This window comes from Apodemus sylvaticus, chromosome 3, assembly GCF_947179515.1.
Source record: "Apodemus sylvaticus chromosome 3, mApoSyl1.1, whole genome shotgun sequence".
Taxonomy (NCBI): domain Eukaryota; kingdom Metazoa; phylum Chordata; class Mammalia; order Rodentia; family Muridae; genus Apodemus; species Apodemus sylvaticus.
In genome coordinates, this window is record NC_067474.1 from 169792708 (window position 1) to 169807540 (window position 14833).

General features: G+C 51.7%; 1 protein-coding gene across 1 annotated transcript in view; it reads right to left on the bottom strand.

Annotated features, from left to right (window-relative positions):
* Positions 1–14833, bottom strand: part of Prdm16 (PR/SET domain 16) — a 329823-nt gene that overhangs the window by 125920 nt on the left and 189070 nt on the right. The gene's annotated exons all lie outside the window — the stretch shown is intronic.

Here is a 14833-nt window from a genome sequence, read left to right on the forward strand (position 1 = left end):
GGTAGTTTGCTTCCTGGTGGTCCTACAGGTGTGTGTGTGTGTGTGTGTGTGTGTGTGTGTGTGTGCATGTGTGTGTGTGTGTGCGCGTGAATGCATCCTGAATGTTCCAATCAATGGGGTGAATCTGTCGATGAGGTCACACCTCGTAGGCTGTTAGGAGGAAGTGGTCCACTGAGCTATGCCTGGTAGGTAGCTCCGCCTCATTGCAGGCCCCAAAGCAGTGAGGCTAGCCGACCATGGGACTGACCCTGTAGAAACTGTGAGCCAAAATATACTCTTCCTCTTTAAGTTGATTTTGCCAGGTATTTTGCAATGCCAACATACAGGCAGATTTGAATCTACTGTTTTGAGGTATAGATGATAATTTTAGTCACATACTCCAGAGGTATGGTTGTTAGCAATCTTCTCTAAGAAGAGCCAGGGCCTCCATCTCTCACATCCTTAGACTTCTACATCCTCCTCCTTGGCCTGTAGCAATGTGCATGTTCTCGGTACCTGTGCGTCTGGCTGGATTCCCCCTGCAGTGCGGGCCTCTGAATTCCAGCCTTCTCTTCTTGCCCCTGGGCAGTGTTTCCCAATTCTCTATTCCTCCAAACTGGTTGTTTTTCTAGATGGTGGCTGGGCTCAACCGGATACCGAAAGCTTAGCTCTCCTCTCTGTTCCTGTCTGGCAGCATCACTTCCTTCAAACTCTCCTGCCTCGTGTTGTGTCTGAAAACCTCTCACCAGATGTGGATGGGCCCCACCGGGAGCCTCATTCCACCAGGCACTTGGAGAGAGACAGAAAGAACAAAAGAAGAGCTGGCCACTATTCCTGTGGACCCCACTCTATCCCAGGGTAGCCAAGAACAGCACAGGCTTTGTACTATAGAACTCTGTAGGGCAGGCGGCCTGCAAGATGTTACAGAGACCATTGGAACATGGAGGTCAGTCCAAAGTCATGTCCACCCACCCAACAGTCCCTTCATGGCGGGGATGAATCTGGGAAATCAGGTATGGAGTAATTTTGTCACCAGGGCAAATGCCACAGAGTAAAGTATAATCTGAGTAGTTCTAGCTGCTTCCTAGATGAGGCTCTAGATGAAATAGACACAGATGCAGAGTTGTGAGATCCAAGTGCGTGAGGCTGCTGCTGGTGGCTGACTGCTTCACGGCTCTCTGGTGAACAGGACTGCACTCCAAAGTGACTGACGCCAGACTCCATGGTATGACAAGCACATCAGTCAGTGCTGCGGCCACGCAGGATCATCGCTCGGAGATGGGCAGAGGGGCGGGTCCATTCACACTTGCATTATGGCGTGGCAAACCTTATGGTGTCACTGAGCGATGGGGGGGGGGGCTTCCCACCCGAGACATGTCTGCATCTCACAGATGGGGTACAGACCACGACGTGATGCCGTACACAGCTGTATTTCAAGTCATTACGACAGTGATACCCAAAATGTCTCTCCTGGAAAGCAAGCTGGCTTCCTCCCAGCCCAGCTTGTTTCTCTCAGTCTCCACCTCCCTTGCAGCTGTTCACTCTGGCCCACACACGATGCTCAGGCTGCCTGGCATTCACTCAGGGCCCTGCATCTGCTACTATGAGCATCCTCTCTAGATAACTGTGGATGCTGAGCTTCTCTGGTGCCCCGGGGCATGCTGCCCCACTAGAAACATCACCCATTCCCTTTTGGTTCCCCTTCTCCATACATACAGCAACAAAGACCTACAGAGTCACTGCGGATGCCCCCTCTACTGCTCACTGCTGCAGGACCCTGTACAGTCAGCGGCCGGACCTCTGTTAGGTGACCATTCAGACACATCTACGCTTCTAATTCACTGTGCCACACCAGGGAACAGGGCAAACCGTGCAGACATCCTGAGTTCCCACAGCCACCCAGACTCCAAGTGCGACTTCTCGATGTGGGGAATGAGTTCCTTATCCCTGTGGATGAAAAACTGGCCGTGCCCATGAGCAACAATTGGATCCATTCAACCAGGTTGGAAGCTGTCTCTCATGGATCCTCTGCCATGAATGTAAGGAAGTGAGGATGCTGGACTTGGAGTCGAGCAGCTGTTCAGACTGAGGTTGGACATAGCTCCCTCTGCCTTTCAGGGAATCCTAAGCTTAGGACTGTGGTAGCTGGATCTCTGTGCTTTATAAGCAACCGTCTCCATAACCGTCTTCAGTCATGTGGTGTTGTATCTCAGTTTCTTTTCAGGCAGAGTTCTGCCCACTGTCCCCACAGGAGAGATAGCAACGTCTCAACTCTGGCAATAATTTATCCTCCGGCAGGGGGAGCGATATCTTCAGCCTGAGGATTCTGGGAGAATTTTGAGGAGGGACAAGCCCAGTACCCAGAAGCCCCATCCACGGAGCTGCCCCCAGACTAAACAAAACTGAAGGTGGGCGAGCTGTGGTGAACCAGCTTTAGAAGCTGGCAGTGGCATCTGCCGTTGCCTGAGAAAGAGAGAGAGAGCAGACACGGCACAGGTTCCGCACCACAGACTGCGAGAGGACGGCGGCTCAGAGTTGACTGTAAAGGACTCTTTGTTCATAGGGCCCACGTTCCCAGCTAACTTGATGGGTGTGGGGACTGCACACCTGCACTGGAGAATGCGGCCATTCCCTTAGGGAGTGCTGATGTGTGCGGGGATCAATGGGGGTCAGCAGGGGTCAGCAATGCTGCCTCCAGAGCTAGTCTTGGAATATCCTCTTCCCAATCTTGGACAGCGCTATGCCTGATCTCAGACCATCCCTGATGCCATTAGAAGAGGGGAAACTGAGGCCAGGTCAGGGGTAATGATATGACTCTCTGACACACAGATCCCAGTTCTGTGAATGGAGATGCTTAGGTCTCCCACACCAGCAGTTTCTGGGCTTTCCCAGATGCAGGGATGGAATGAGCTATCTCAGAGCCTTCTGTGGTCTTTGGCAGCATCTAGGTGGGATAAGGTCTTGGTGAAAGGGCCACAGGGTCAGATAAAATCTTCACATCCTGTCTCACTCTCCTGAGTCTACCATTCTGAAAGCAAGTAGACCTGCGGCTGGTGTGCGTGTGAGTGTGTGTGTGTGTGTGTGTGCGCGTGTGTGTGTGTGTATGCATGTGCATATGTATGTATGCATGTATGTGTGCATGCATGTGTGCATGTGTGCATGTGTATGTACACATGTGTGTATGTGTGTTGTATGTGACCAATGCTTTCGTTTGAATAAACGGGATCAAAGCAAAACAACCTCAACAGCTACCATGTGGCTGCTCTGGTGGAAGGCCCCCACTAGGCCACACTGGGCACTGTTCTGTCATGAGCATTCTGGGAGGAAAACCATGATTGCTCCTTCTAACTCAACAGGCCCTGTGAGGCGAGGCAAGGGACAGGAATAGCTTCTCAGGTTTCCCCAGTCTCCTGGGCCTTGCTCACTACCGCTAGCCTAGGGACTCTATACCTGGAGGTAGGGGAAAAGCATCACACAAGAATCCCTTGGTGGGAAGTCACTGATGTCAGTGCAGAGAGGACCCATCCTGACCTGGTCATTTGGAAACAACTCGAGATTTCCAGGGCCTTTCTCTACCTGGTTTCCAGAGCCAAGCTTAAAGGGACATCACAGGTGAGGACAGAGTGCCTCTGGATGTGTGCAGGAACATCAGTGAATCACAAGACGAGGGACACCCGATCCACCCTGAAGTCCTGCTTATACTGCCCTTGTCTAGCATGGGCAGTGACTCTAGCTATTCCCAGCCAGCATCTCTGCCCCACATTCTCTCCTTCACCAGCAGTCCCAGGGCAGACACCATCATCGCTAGCCTCTGAAGTGCTAGTAGACACCCAGCAGAGTATCAGGCCCCAAGAGAGGCAGGGGATGCCCTGTGTGACTTGTAGATAAGCCAACCCCCTGGGGACTGTCATTTAAACCACAGGCACATGCTTTGAGAACCTGCCTGGAGTGGGGCTGATACTCTGGGCGGTGCCTGCCAGGTACAGTCTACCTGTGGGAGCTGGACTCATTACCACATCTACAAGAGCCAACATTAGCCAGGAGATGCAGAGACCACTAGAGATGAAGCGGCACCGCCACCGATCCCTGACCTCCCGCCAACTGCTGAGCATCCTGCAACAACAGCCACACAGGATCCAGCCATAAATCCTGCTCAACAAGCTCTTAACAATGAAATACCCGACTATTAGCCTAGACAACCACTTACTCAAAAACCAATGCTATTCACAAGTTTAGCTAAAACGTACTCTCCCCTGATCATCCGTTCCTGGCCTGGGCACTTCAATCTCTCTATTTATGAAACAGTAATGGAATTCTATTTAACAGCGCAGCGCGGAGTTCGCCGCCTCTGATAAGTTTGCATCGTAACTTTGCCCCTGGCGATGTGCCTTCCTATTACTGCCTTGTCCTGGCTCATAGACGGATGAATCATGGCCCGGAGAGCAATACAACCTTTACCCACACACTGTTATCAAAAACAGTGTCCACGGCTAGTTTGAAGGCTTCATTCTGACCAATGAAGGGCTTGGGGTGCTGATGAGCTCAGCCTCAGATGCTGAGGTAAGTGCTGACTCTATTATGGTAATTTCCTCCTGGGAATCTGGTGGTATATAATGCTTCTCAGGTGACAAGGGGACCTGCCTTGCTATTCATGGGATGGTTTTCCCAGTGTCTCCTCCATCCTAACGTGAGACCCTGCCTGAGGACAGTTTCTTCTCTGCCCAGAGTAGCAGTTTTTCAATCAATAACATCTTTGGAGTCGTGGTCATTTGTTAGATTCTAGGGTGGTTCTGAGGTTGGTAGAGTCCCTTTCCAACTGTCATGGACCAGCACTCCTAAGAAGGTCAGAAGGTTGGTGAGATAGCTCTGTAGTTAAGAGTCCTTGCTGCTCTTCATGAGAACCCAAGTTTGGTCTCCAGTATCCATAACAACTCACAACCTCTTGTGATTCCAGCTGTAAGGGATCTGATGCCTTCTTCTGGCCTCTGAGCGTATCTGCATGCACATGTCACACACACACACACACACACACACACATACACACACATGCACATACATATATACATATACAGATGCACACACATATATACACACACATATGTGCATGCACATATACATACACACATGTGCATACATACACACAGATGCACACATGTGCACAAGAACATATGCACACAAATACACATGCATACACATATACATGCATGCATACATACCTACATGTACACACATATATACACATATACACACATATGCACATACACATGCACACACATACACACGTGCACACACATATACACATGCATGTATCCACACACACATGTGCACACACACACACAAATATAAACAAAAATCTTAACAAAAAGCAATGATTGAGTCTCCTCCTGCCTGCCTTTGGATCAAGATGTAGAAGTTCTCAGCACCAAGTCTGCCTGCATGCTACCATGCTTCCTACCATGACAATAATGGACTGAACCTCTATAGCTGTGACTGTTTTAGAACCAGCAGGATGGCTCAGGGGGTAAAGATGTTTGCTGCCAAGCCTGACAACCTAAGTTTGATCCCTGGAACACACACAGTGAAAGAGAAAGAACTTCATCCCACAAGTTGTCCTCTGACTTACACATGCATGCAAACGTGTGTGCATGTGTGCATGCACACACAAACACACACCATGGAACAGTCACATGTATGCAGATACACAAATAAATAAATGTAATAAAGTTAAAACAAAAAAAGAAGCAATGATTGTACTTTTTGTGTTCCTAACCCTGTGATGAGCTCAGGCAGCCTTTGTTCTGGTCTAAGTTTGGGCTATGGAAAGACACACCCGCAGAGGAAACTTAACCAAGGTGGGCGAAAGACCTCAGGGCCTGAGTTCTAGCAGCCAGAATTCACCTGTGCTGTTTTAAAGCCCTCTGCATATTATAATTTTCTAGATTTGGTAGTGTGATTGCATTCTAGGACCCCAGCCTGTGTGTGACTGGGGAAAGCTCAGCATGGGCTCCTGACCTCAGGCACTGTGTCTTGGGGCTCCAGGGTCACTCCCACATCTACCTCACAGGAAGCTCAGCAGTTGCCCTCCCAGCAGACCCAGCGTTTCCTTCAGGGCAGTGGGCAGACCCCATGTCCTCTTAGATGCCCTCAGTGTCTGTCTGCCTCGAAAGCATGGCCAAGGTGGAAGCTGGTACACAGCCTTCAAGGGCATTCTTTTCAGCACCGGGGCAGCCAGGGAAGAGGACAGCCTGCTCAAGTGTGGTTATCTTTTACGCTCTCTGCTTCTCCCAAGCTGGAGACGCGGGGGCAGAAGATCAAAGGCCACCAGACAGAGCTGGACACCACTTTGATTTCCAGGGGCTAAAAATGAACAGATTTGGGAAGGCGGAGTGCACCCCCTACACATTATCACCACTGCTCTCCTCCAGCTTCACTGAGCAATAACATGAGTGTTGAGTAACAAGACAGGATCCAGCCAGGCAGATTCCTTCCAGCAATGCCATTGGACAACACGGCTCAACATGTTTCCCCTCAATAAACCTGTCATGTGTGCAAGGTCCTTGGTGTGACCTTGAAAGGCACACATCCTGCCAAGAGCTCTCTAGTCCCCAAGACCTTGGTCTCCAGATCATCCTTCTGAAGAGGCTGCACCCTTCTCACTGAGCCTCCCCTTTATTCAGGGACACAAAGGCACCTCGGAGAGGGCAGGTTTTGCACAGGTCCCAAGGACCCATGGGAAGATGCTTACCCTGTGTAGGGAACAAGCCCAGAAGTGGTGTTAGGGACTTCTAGGCTTAGCCCTATGGCTGTAGGAGAAGGCCTGTTAACCTCCACTCATTGAGATTTTTGGGGACTAGGGGCTTGAAGCAGAGCTTGTCCTCCGAGCCCATCTCAGTGGATCCCAAACCAGAGCAAGGGTCCCCTGCTCGATAGGGCATAGAGCTGAGATGCAGAAGATCTGGGCCCGGGACATGAATCTGATTTCAATATTTAAATGTTTAATTGGTATAAAATTAATTCTACATATTTCTGGGGTTCCATGAGATGCTTTGGCATACATCTGCCTGGGGTTTCGAGACAGGGTCTCTCTGTATAGCCCTGGCTGTCCCAGAACCCACTCTGTAGACAAGGCTGGCCTCGAACTCAGAAATCCACCTGCCTCTGCCTCCCAAGTGCTGGGATTAAAGGTGTGCACCACCACTGCCCGGTGGGACAGTCTTTTAAAACAAGCTCTCAGGTTGTGTTGAGTTCTGTAGCCTTGACCCAGGGCTGGCAGGGCACTGACTTGAGCATTTAGAATATAGTCAGTGCTGACTATTGAGTAATCAGACTGGCCCTTCGAGAGGGGACGCTGGGGTGAGAAGAAGTGGAGATCGAGCAGGAGTGAGATCAAGCAGGCTCATGGACTCCTGGGATGGCCCTCTGCTGCTGGGGCAGCCAGAATAATAGTAACCCAGTGATTGTTACTGGATTTTGTTCAAAGGTCAAGTACTTGTCCTAATGCCTCCTTAAACGCGAAAACAACCCCACTATCACACTGCTCATGGTGCACATGGAGAAACTGAGGCCCAAAGGGCAGAAGTGGGATGTCTGAACTGTTAGGGTCAGGGGTCAAGGGTCGGGGGCAACCAATGGGAAGCAGTCTGGGCCTAGCTGGTTACTGTCTGTGCATGTGATGTTTACCATAGCTGCCCCAGTGCAAATGTGTGGGCTGAGTTTTGTGGTATCAACAGACAGTGGGCTAAGTTTTGTGGTATCAACAGACAAATCGTTCTTCCTGCTCCCGCCTCATGGCTCAATTGTGGCACATTAAATCTATTCCCTGTATTCCAGGGGCCTCTCTTGGAAGCAGAGGGTGGGTATATGGCCTCTCCCAGGCCCCTGAAGTCAGGAGGCCAAGCCACTCTGGTCTCGCCTAAGACAGTTAATAAGGCTCCCGATGACTGATGAGTGCGGATCTCTGCGCCGCTAATTTCCGTAACTATCACTCTTTGAAAGACAGCTCGGGCCCGGGTGCTCCTGCCCTTCCTAAACAGAGCCGTATTATGTGGCCAAGTTCAGGCTGGTGGATCCCATTTCAGGCTCCTCACAGGGCTGCCTCAGGAACTTTTGCAAGGTTTTGCCATCCATGCCCCCAGGCCGTCTTGGGTTTCCCTCTCTCTGTGCATCCCCACTGCTCCCTGCCCCTCCCCTGCCCTAATTCCCTCTGGGTGGGTATGGAGTTCCTGCAACCTAGCTGGCCCCCAGACTATGTCCTGGAGAGGAACCCCATAGAGCACAGTACATAGAGGCCACCTGCCTCTCTGTGATAACCAAACACCAGTGGCCTTCATCAATGGATGGCTGAGCAGACTCTGGTTTGGACTCAGATATGGGATGAGATCACACCTCTGTGAGCACCAGCCACACTGAGAGTACTCTGGAATGTTTGGCTGGCAGTGCTACAGGGTCACAGGCAAGGGACAGCTGGACCCTTTGGCCTAGTCCTTCCCTTGGGATGGCTAATGCTCTGAACTTTTCTTTGGCCCCCAAAGGGCCAGGTGCCTTCCTGGCTCTAGGCTTAGAGATTCTTACTGATTCTTAGACATTAAAATCCCCGTAGCATGATGGTTGGGAATGGGTGGAAGTGTTCTCCAAGTGAGCACCAGGCACTGACGTCTCCTAGAGCCAAACACTCACAGGTCTGATCTTAGACCAGTCCTGGGCTTCTTGCTTAGACTTATCCTTTGCCATTTCCTGTAAGTTCCTTTCCTGAGCCTCAGAGAAAGCAGACTAGTGACCCCCCAAGGACTTGGCTTTCCCTCATGGCTTCTAGAGGAGAGCACAGAAGTACCCTCACCCAGGAACTGGCCTGGTAGGAGGGGACAGATGGAGGACATATAGGCCCTGGTGTCCCAGCCATGTCCCAGAGTACTGGAGCCCATAGGATGCCCAGAAACCTGCTCATGGCTGCCTAAACTTCTGCTATGCCTGGAGTATGAGGTCAGAGGCAGCTCTGGGGACTACAGGTGAGCCCAAGTGCAGAAAGACCTACGTATTTTTCTGGGACAGTGTACTATTTCCCTTGGAAATTCAGGCTATTATGAGTCTCATGGGCAAATCCTGGGCAGCTGGTCTAGCTTTGAATGTTTGGCCCCCTTGCTGTGGGCAAAGAAGTTCCAATGCTGACTAACCCTTGGCAGCATGAAGGACATTTGTAATGACACCCTTGCCTATGTGTGCTTCCTGCACTGCTGGCTTAGGCAGGCTCAGGGTGTGCAGTAAGGTTTGCCACAGACATGGGGAACACAAACTCTGCTGTATCCAGAAGCCTCAACAGGGTGAGGCGTCCTGTATCAACTATGATTTCAGAAGTCCAGGCAGATGCCCAGTGTTATATTCTTTCTCTTGTTCCCACCCTGATGGTCCTATGCTGATCCCAGAGAGGGCTCCAGATGCCTCGGATCCTGCAGCCTGGCACATAGCCTCAGCAGCTGGTGTGGGTGTGGTGGGATGGGGTAGAGCAGGCCTAGCAATGAGCTCTAGTTTTTCCCATCACTAGTGGGTGGCAGCTTCAGATCTCTCTGTGCCTCAGTTGCCATCTCTGCATAGGGAGGGTCGTGAACTTATAAGTTAAATGCTCAATTTACAAACATATCACCATAGGTGGGGTGAGAGAGAGGGGTCTCACTACGGTATCCAGCTACTCAGGACACCTTGCTGAACAACGTCTGTGGGTCCTGAGCCTTCGGCTGAGACCAGGTAGAAGGAAATGCCACCAAGAGGAAGGACCGTGGCCCTTGGCTATCGCTGGTGGGGACACAGAAGGGGACTGGTGGAAGTAAGACCCATCCAGCACAGTCCAGAAAATTCTCTCATGCAGGGCCAGGCGTGATTATGCACCTCTGGTTCTCTCTGAAGGGTTAACCGTGCCTGAGTCGGTCCTCCACCCACACACTGCTGCCTTTATCAACATGCGCCTCCGATTACCCACACAGCTTACAGTATTTTTTGGTGTCTGTATCAAGTTGATTCAATTACTAAGACCACTGTGCGGGAATATTCCCTCCAGGGTTGGCCAACGCTCAGTGCCCACAGAGGGTGCGGGAGGGGGGAGGGGGGCAGGGGAGGCTGAAGGATGCCGACTGTTCCTGGCAAACTCCTGTAATTGACTTTTAAAAAGCAGCATTAGCATTTAAATGGTCCCTTCGTTATGGGGTGAAGGTTCAGGGAATATGATCAATTTATTGAGTCCTTCAAATGTTCTTTTGATATTTATTTTCCCCGGTGTCATGCAGGGGGGGGGGTCTTTTCCAGCTCCCCAGCAGCCACCGGGCAGGGGTGTGCTTCTGTGTAGACAGCGCCACCACCCACCTGCCCAAGCCAAAGACCTTCCTTTCTAAGAAGTGTGCCAGTCTGTGCTCAGAAGCCTGATGCAGCTCCCGGCTAGATACACAGTCTCTGCCGTGGTAGGTGCACTCTGACAGGTTGAGAGAGGCTATGCTGTTCCTCCTCACTAACCCCTTCTAGGGGAGAAAAGGGACTGTTCCTGTTTGGGATCAACCCCTGGAGGACTGTGAGTTTTAGAAAACACTGGGGCCAGGTGTGCTCAGGCTCTGGTTGGCTAGGACCTGGCCCAAGGTAGACAGCGGGGAGGAGAAGGAGCAGGAGGAGGAGAAGAAGAAGAGGAGGAAGAAAAGGAAGAGGAGGAAGAGGAAGAAGAGGGGGAGGAGGAAGAAGGGGACCCCACAAAATGTGTCTGGTCACAGCAGCCTGCAGGGCCTGTGTTGGACTTGAGCTTTGTGAGTGGGGACGGGTCGCCAGCTGCACAGGGCTGGCTCTGTGGAATTACAGGGATCAGATGAAAATGTAAACTGAGCTAAGAGTAGCCCCAGAACAATGGGTTCAGAGGAGAGCGGAGCTGACTCTCCAGCCACACCTGAAGGGGTAACCAGAAGAGTCCAGGTGGCCACCTGCACGGAAGAGGACCTCAGGGACATGTTACCCCCACGCTGTTCACACACACCCCCCCATCCACTCTAGACTACCCTAGTTTGCCCAGCAGGCTCTAGAAATCTCATCAAAGATGTTGAGCCTCTTACCCTGAGTGTTTTGGGGTTCTCAGGACTTGGGGGCCAGACTGCTTCCTTCACACCTGTTTGCTTTCATTACAGCAAAGCAGAGGGCTCAACACTGAGGACTGTGTGCTCTGCCCTGAGCCTCAAAGCAGAGGGCTTAAAACTAAGGACCACCCCACCTCACAGAGCTTCCAAAGCTCATCTCTAGCCAGGAGCACATCACTTATTGCAAGAGAAGGGACCGGTGTGACACATGATACCCACTATACCGAGCTGGGAGCTTCCCGAAGTTGCTGTAGATTAGAGGCCACCCCACTCCCATCTCATGGTCTCCTGTGTCTCCAGACTCCAAACTGCCATCTTCCTCTGAGTCTGGGCAGTAAACCCTTACGTTTTATGGCGTATAGCCCCTTTTGCTTTCTTGGGAGGCCTACTGGAAAGTCTTCCTTTTAGAGACCCAACTACCAGCATTTATGGAGCGCTCTTTGGCCAGTGATGTACCCCCAGAGTACATCAAGCCTGTGGTTCTCTAGGACTGGTCTCCCTGGAACCTGCCCATGGGAGAGCGAGGTATTTTCTCCTTGGTGCATATTCCTAAAGGACACATTGGGTGGGGGCAACACAGCTGGGACAACGAATGCCCCAGGGCCATCACAGGTCCTACACAAGCACTCCTGGAGGCTGGGTGAGGTGCCCCACAGGATCATAGTGGCTTCTGTCCTCAGGACTCATAAAATTGTATTTGGTGACATCATTCACACATTCCTCCAAAATGTTTCCAGGTCTGCCATAAACTCACAGTCTGGGGTGTGTGAAGCCACTATTTTCTCAGCTTCTGGCTTCTATCTGGTGTGCCAAGAGGTTTCAGGGAACCACACAGTGTTAAAACAAGGTTCTGGCAGAGCCACGATGGTAGAACAGGTCTCACACCTTTGGACCTTCTCAGAAACTCAAAGCATCTCCCTCCTCCCAACTGCCTTCCCAGAGTCTGGCCTGGGCTCCCCACAAGTTTGTTGACATTAGAAGTGCCAGGTTGGTTAGGTGGCCCTGCACTTGCCCAGTCCCAGCCCTGCCCCACCTATCCCTCCTGTGCAGTTCGGCTGACCAAAGGCCTCTCAAAGGCTTCAGAACTCACACCTCTCAGGACCTTTGTGCTGTGAGAATCCTTTGCTGGCAGGCAGGCAGGCAGCCACACTTCCTTCCACACTAAGGTGCCCTCGGGGCTCAGCCCTGGCTGTGCAGGTGTCTTTTGGGTGAGACCTACACAGTATGGGCACCTGCTTGCTGGGTCAAGAACTCCAGACCAGAGCCCCAGGGCATGGCTGTGCCACAGTGAGTGGGTGACAAACTGCTGGGGGCAGTGTGTGTGTGTGTGTGTGTGTGTTCATGTTTGGCCCCAGGTAGAACAATGACATTTTAGGGGCAATAACAACAACAACAAAGTTAACATTCCCTTTGAACACACAGATAGTGTGGGACCCGGAAAGGAGCCATTTCTGATTCAGCTGCCCAAACTCTGCTAGCAGCCCCAACCTCTCTATCCTGGCCAGCTGTGCTTCTAGGCTCTGACAATCAGACACCACAGGCCCACTGAGGTAGAGATGCCACCTTGGATACAAAGCACCCCCAAACGCATCCTCGCCTTCAATCTCCAGCATCAGGTGTAAACCCTCTATTAGGAGTGCTGGGCAGCTATTTCCAGGCACAAGGTCTGAGGGTTCTGGCCCTCCCTGAAAGGGTCTAAGAAAATGCCATGGCTTTGGGGCAGGGGCACAGTGGAAACTGCCCGGTGCGTGGCTGTTTGTCATATTTCTAAAACCCGTGGTCCCCTTAGTGCTACGCAACTCCCCCTTCCCTGCAAGGCTGCTCTTGGGCTCAGGGCAGGACCCTGCTATTATACCCCAACAGAGGTGCTCAGAGGAGGTCCCCCCTCCCTTCGGAAGGCTTAATTAGCATTGCTAAGGAAAGGCCTCTAGAGCAGTTCAGCCTGGCCCTGTCTTTTCTAGAAGGTATCTAGAATGCTTGCTACTTTTTCCTCTGGCAAACATTGGCTTACCAGGCGAATGCCAGGTTGCCTCCCTGCCACACAGACACTCTGAGAGTGCTCACATCTCAGTGACCACACAAGTAGTTTACACAAGGGGTCAGGGAGGAACTAAGACATATCAGTCTTTATTTTAAAGGTTCCCCAAAGGTAGATCCCATCTAAGGAACTGCAGCATTTCATCTTGGTTGGAGAAGTTGTCCCAGCTTGGGCAATAGAGGGCGCTTGTACCTCTGCTTTAAAGCAAGGTGGGCCACAGGCCCTGGTCAGGAACAGGCCTGGTGAAGGAAACTGACTGGCTCCTTAGCCCTCTCCAGGTAGCCACCACACAGGTGAACATCCCAGGCAGTAACCACTGGCCAGGCCCTGAGAGCTGCCTGTCTCCATTAGACCCAACCCTCAACGCTGTCACTGTCTATTGCTGAATGTCCCCTCCCCTCACCAAATGTGAGTTGCTCCCTCCACTGTTGGGCTTTGCTGTGCCTGTGTGGAGGCCTCTGGAGGAGATGGTGAGAAAGGCAGGCGGTCCCGCCTCCTTTTTCTTCTATCTCAAGCTTTACCACAGCCTGGCTTTGGAGATGTTTGACCTCCAATTGGCAGTGAGTCCGGAGAGGGAGGGACAGCGACGTGGATAAGGCCACACGGTCCCACACACATACGGAGAGGAACAGGCCCAAACCCACCTGCTTACAAGTATTTGGGTCTTGTTGAGGCTTTCGTAAGGGACCTTCTAAAGCTCAGGTCGTGGCTACTAAAGGAGGGTGGCTCAGGGACAAAGAGAGTGAGCAGAGAGGGACTTGACCGCAGTTCTCACCCAAGTCTTCAAAAAACCCAGATTCCTATTCAGACGGACCCCAGGAGTAGGTCTCTCAGTGTAGCTGACTGTATGCTAGATACTACCCAAGCCCGAGGCCTGCTCTGGGTATTCCATGGCTTAGGTGGTAATACAGTGACTCTCTGAAAGGAGCAAACAGTTCCAGGGTCACCAAGGGTTGCAGCGCAGCCATGAAAATAATACTCAGTCTACGAGCTGAGCAACTACTTGTCCCGGGATCTGGGTACTGGTCCATTAGGTCATGAAGCAAATGTTTTCAAGATCTCAAGCCCTTCCCTGGTTTCTGGGAAGCCACCTTCCTGTTTAGTTGTATAGTGAGAAGTGAGTGTTCAATTCAGATGTCTTTGCCTTGAGCAGGGAGAGAGCGGAAGACTCGACAGGCAGAAGCGCGGAACTCTGGAGGTGCCAGGTGGCACACGAGGTATCCAAGGCTCACGATGCTGGGCCATCAGCCATAGCAGATCCTGAGCACCAGGTTGGGGTCAATTTCTCTGAGCTGAGGACGCGGGCCTAGGCAGGGAGCCCCCTTCTCTGCCCTACACGCTGATGGCCAGCGCTGCCCAGCTGGCAGAGTCGGTCTGTGTTTCCATGGCGGGTGCCAGTACCTGGCACTTTCTGGCCTCTCCATGGAAATGTCTGCATGCTAATGTTTGGCTAGCCCGGCCCCAAGCACATTCCTCTTCTAGAACATTCTGAGAACTCATGGCTCAGCCTGTTTATAGGTAGGAGAATGGGGCCAAGTTGGAAACCAGATGCTTTTAATTTGCAAATCTAAAGGGCTTCCTTGGAAGAAGCAAGGGTGACTCCCACTCCACGCACACGGGGGCTGGACAGGTCAAGCACACATGTGACTATTATAACCTTGTGACATAGAAGACAGGTTGTATAAGTCCCACGCTGCCCCTGTTCTACCTTCAGAGG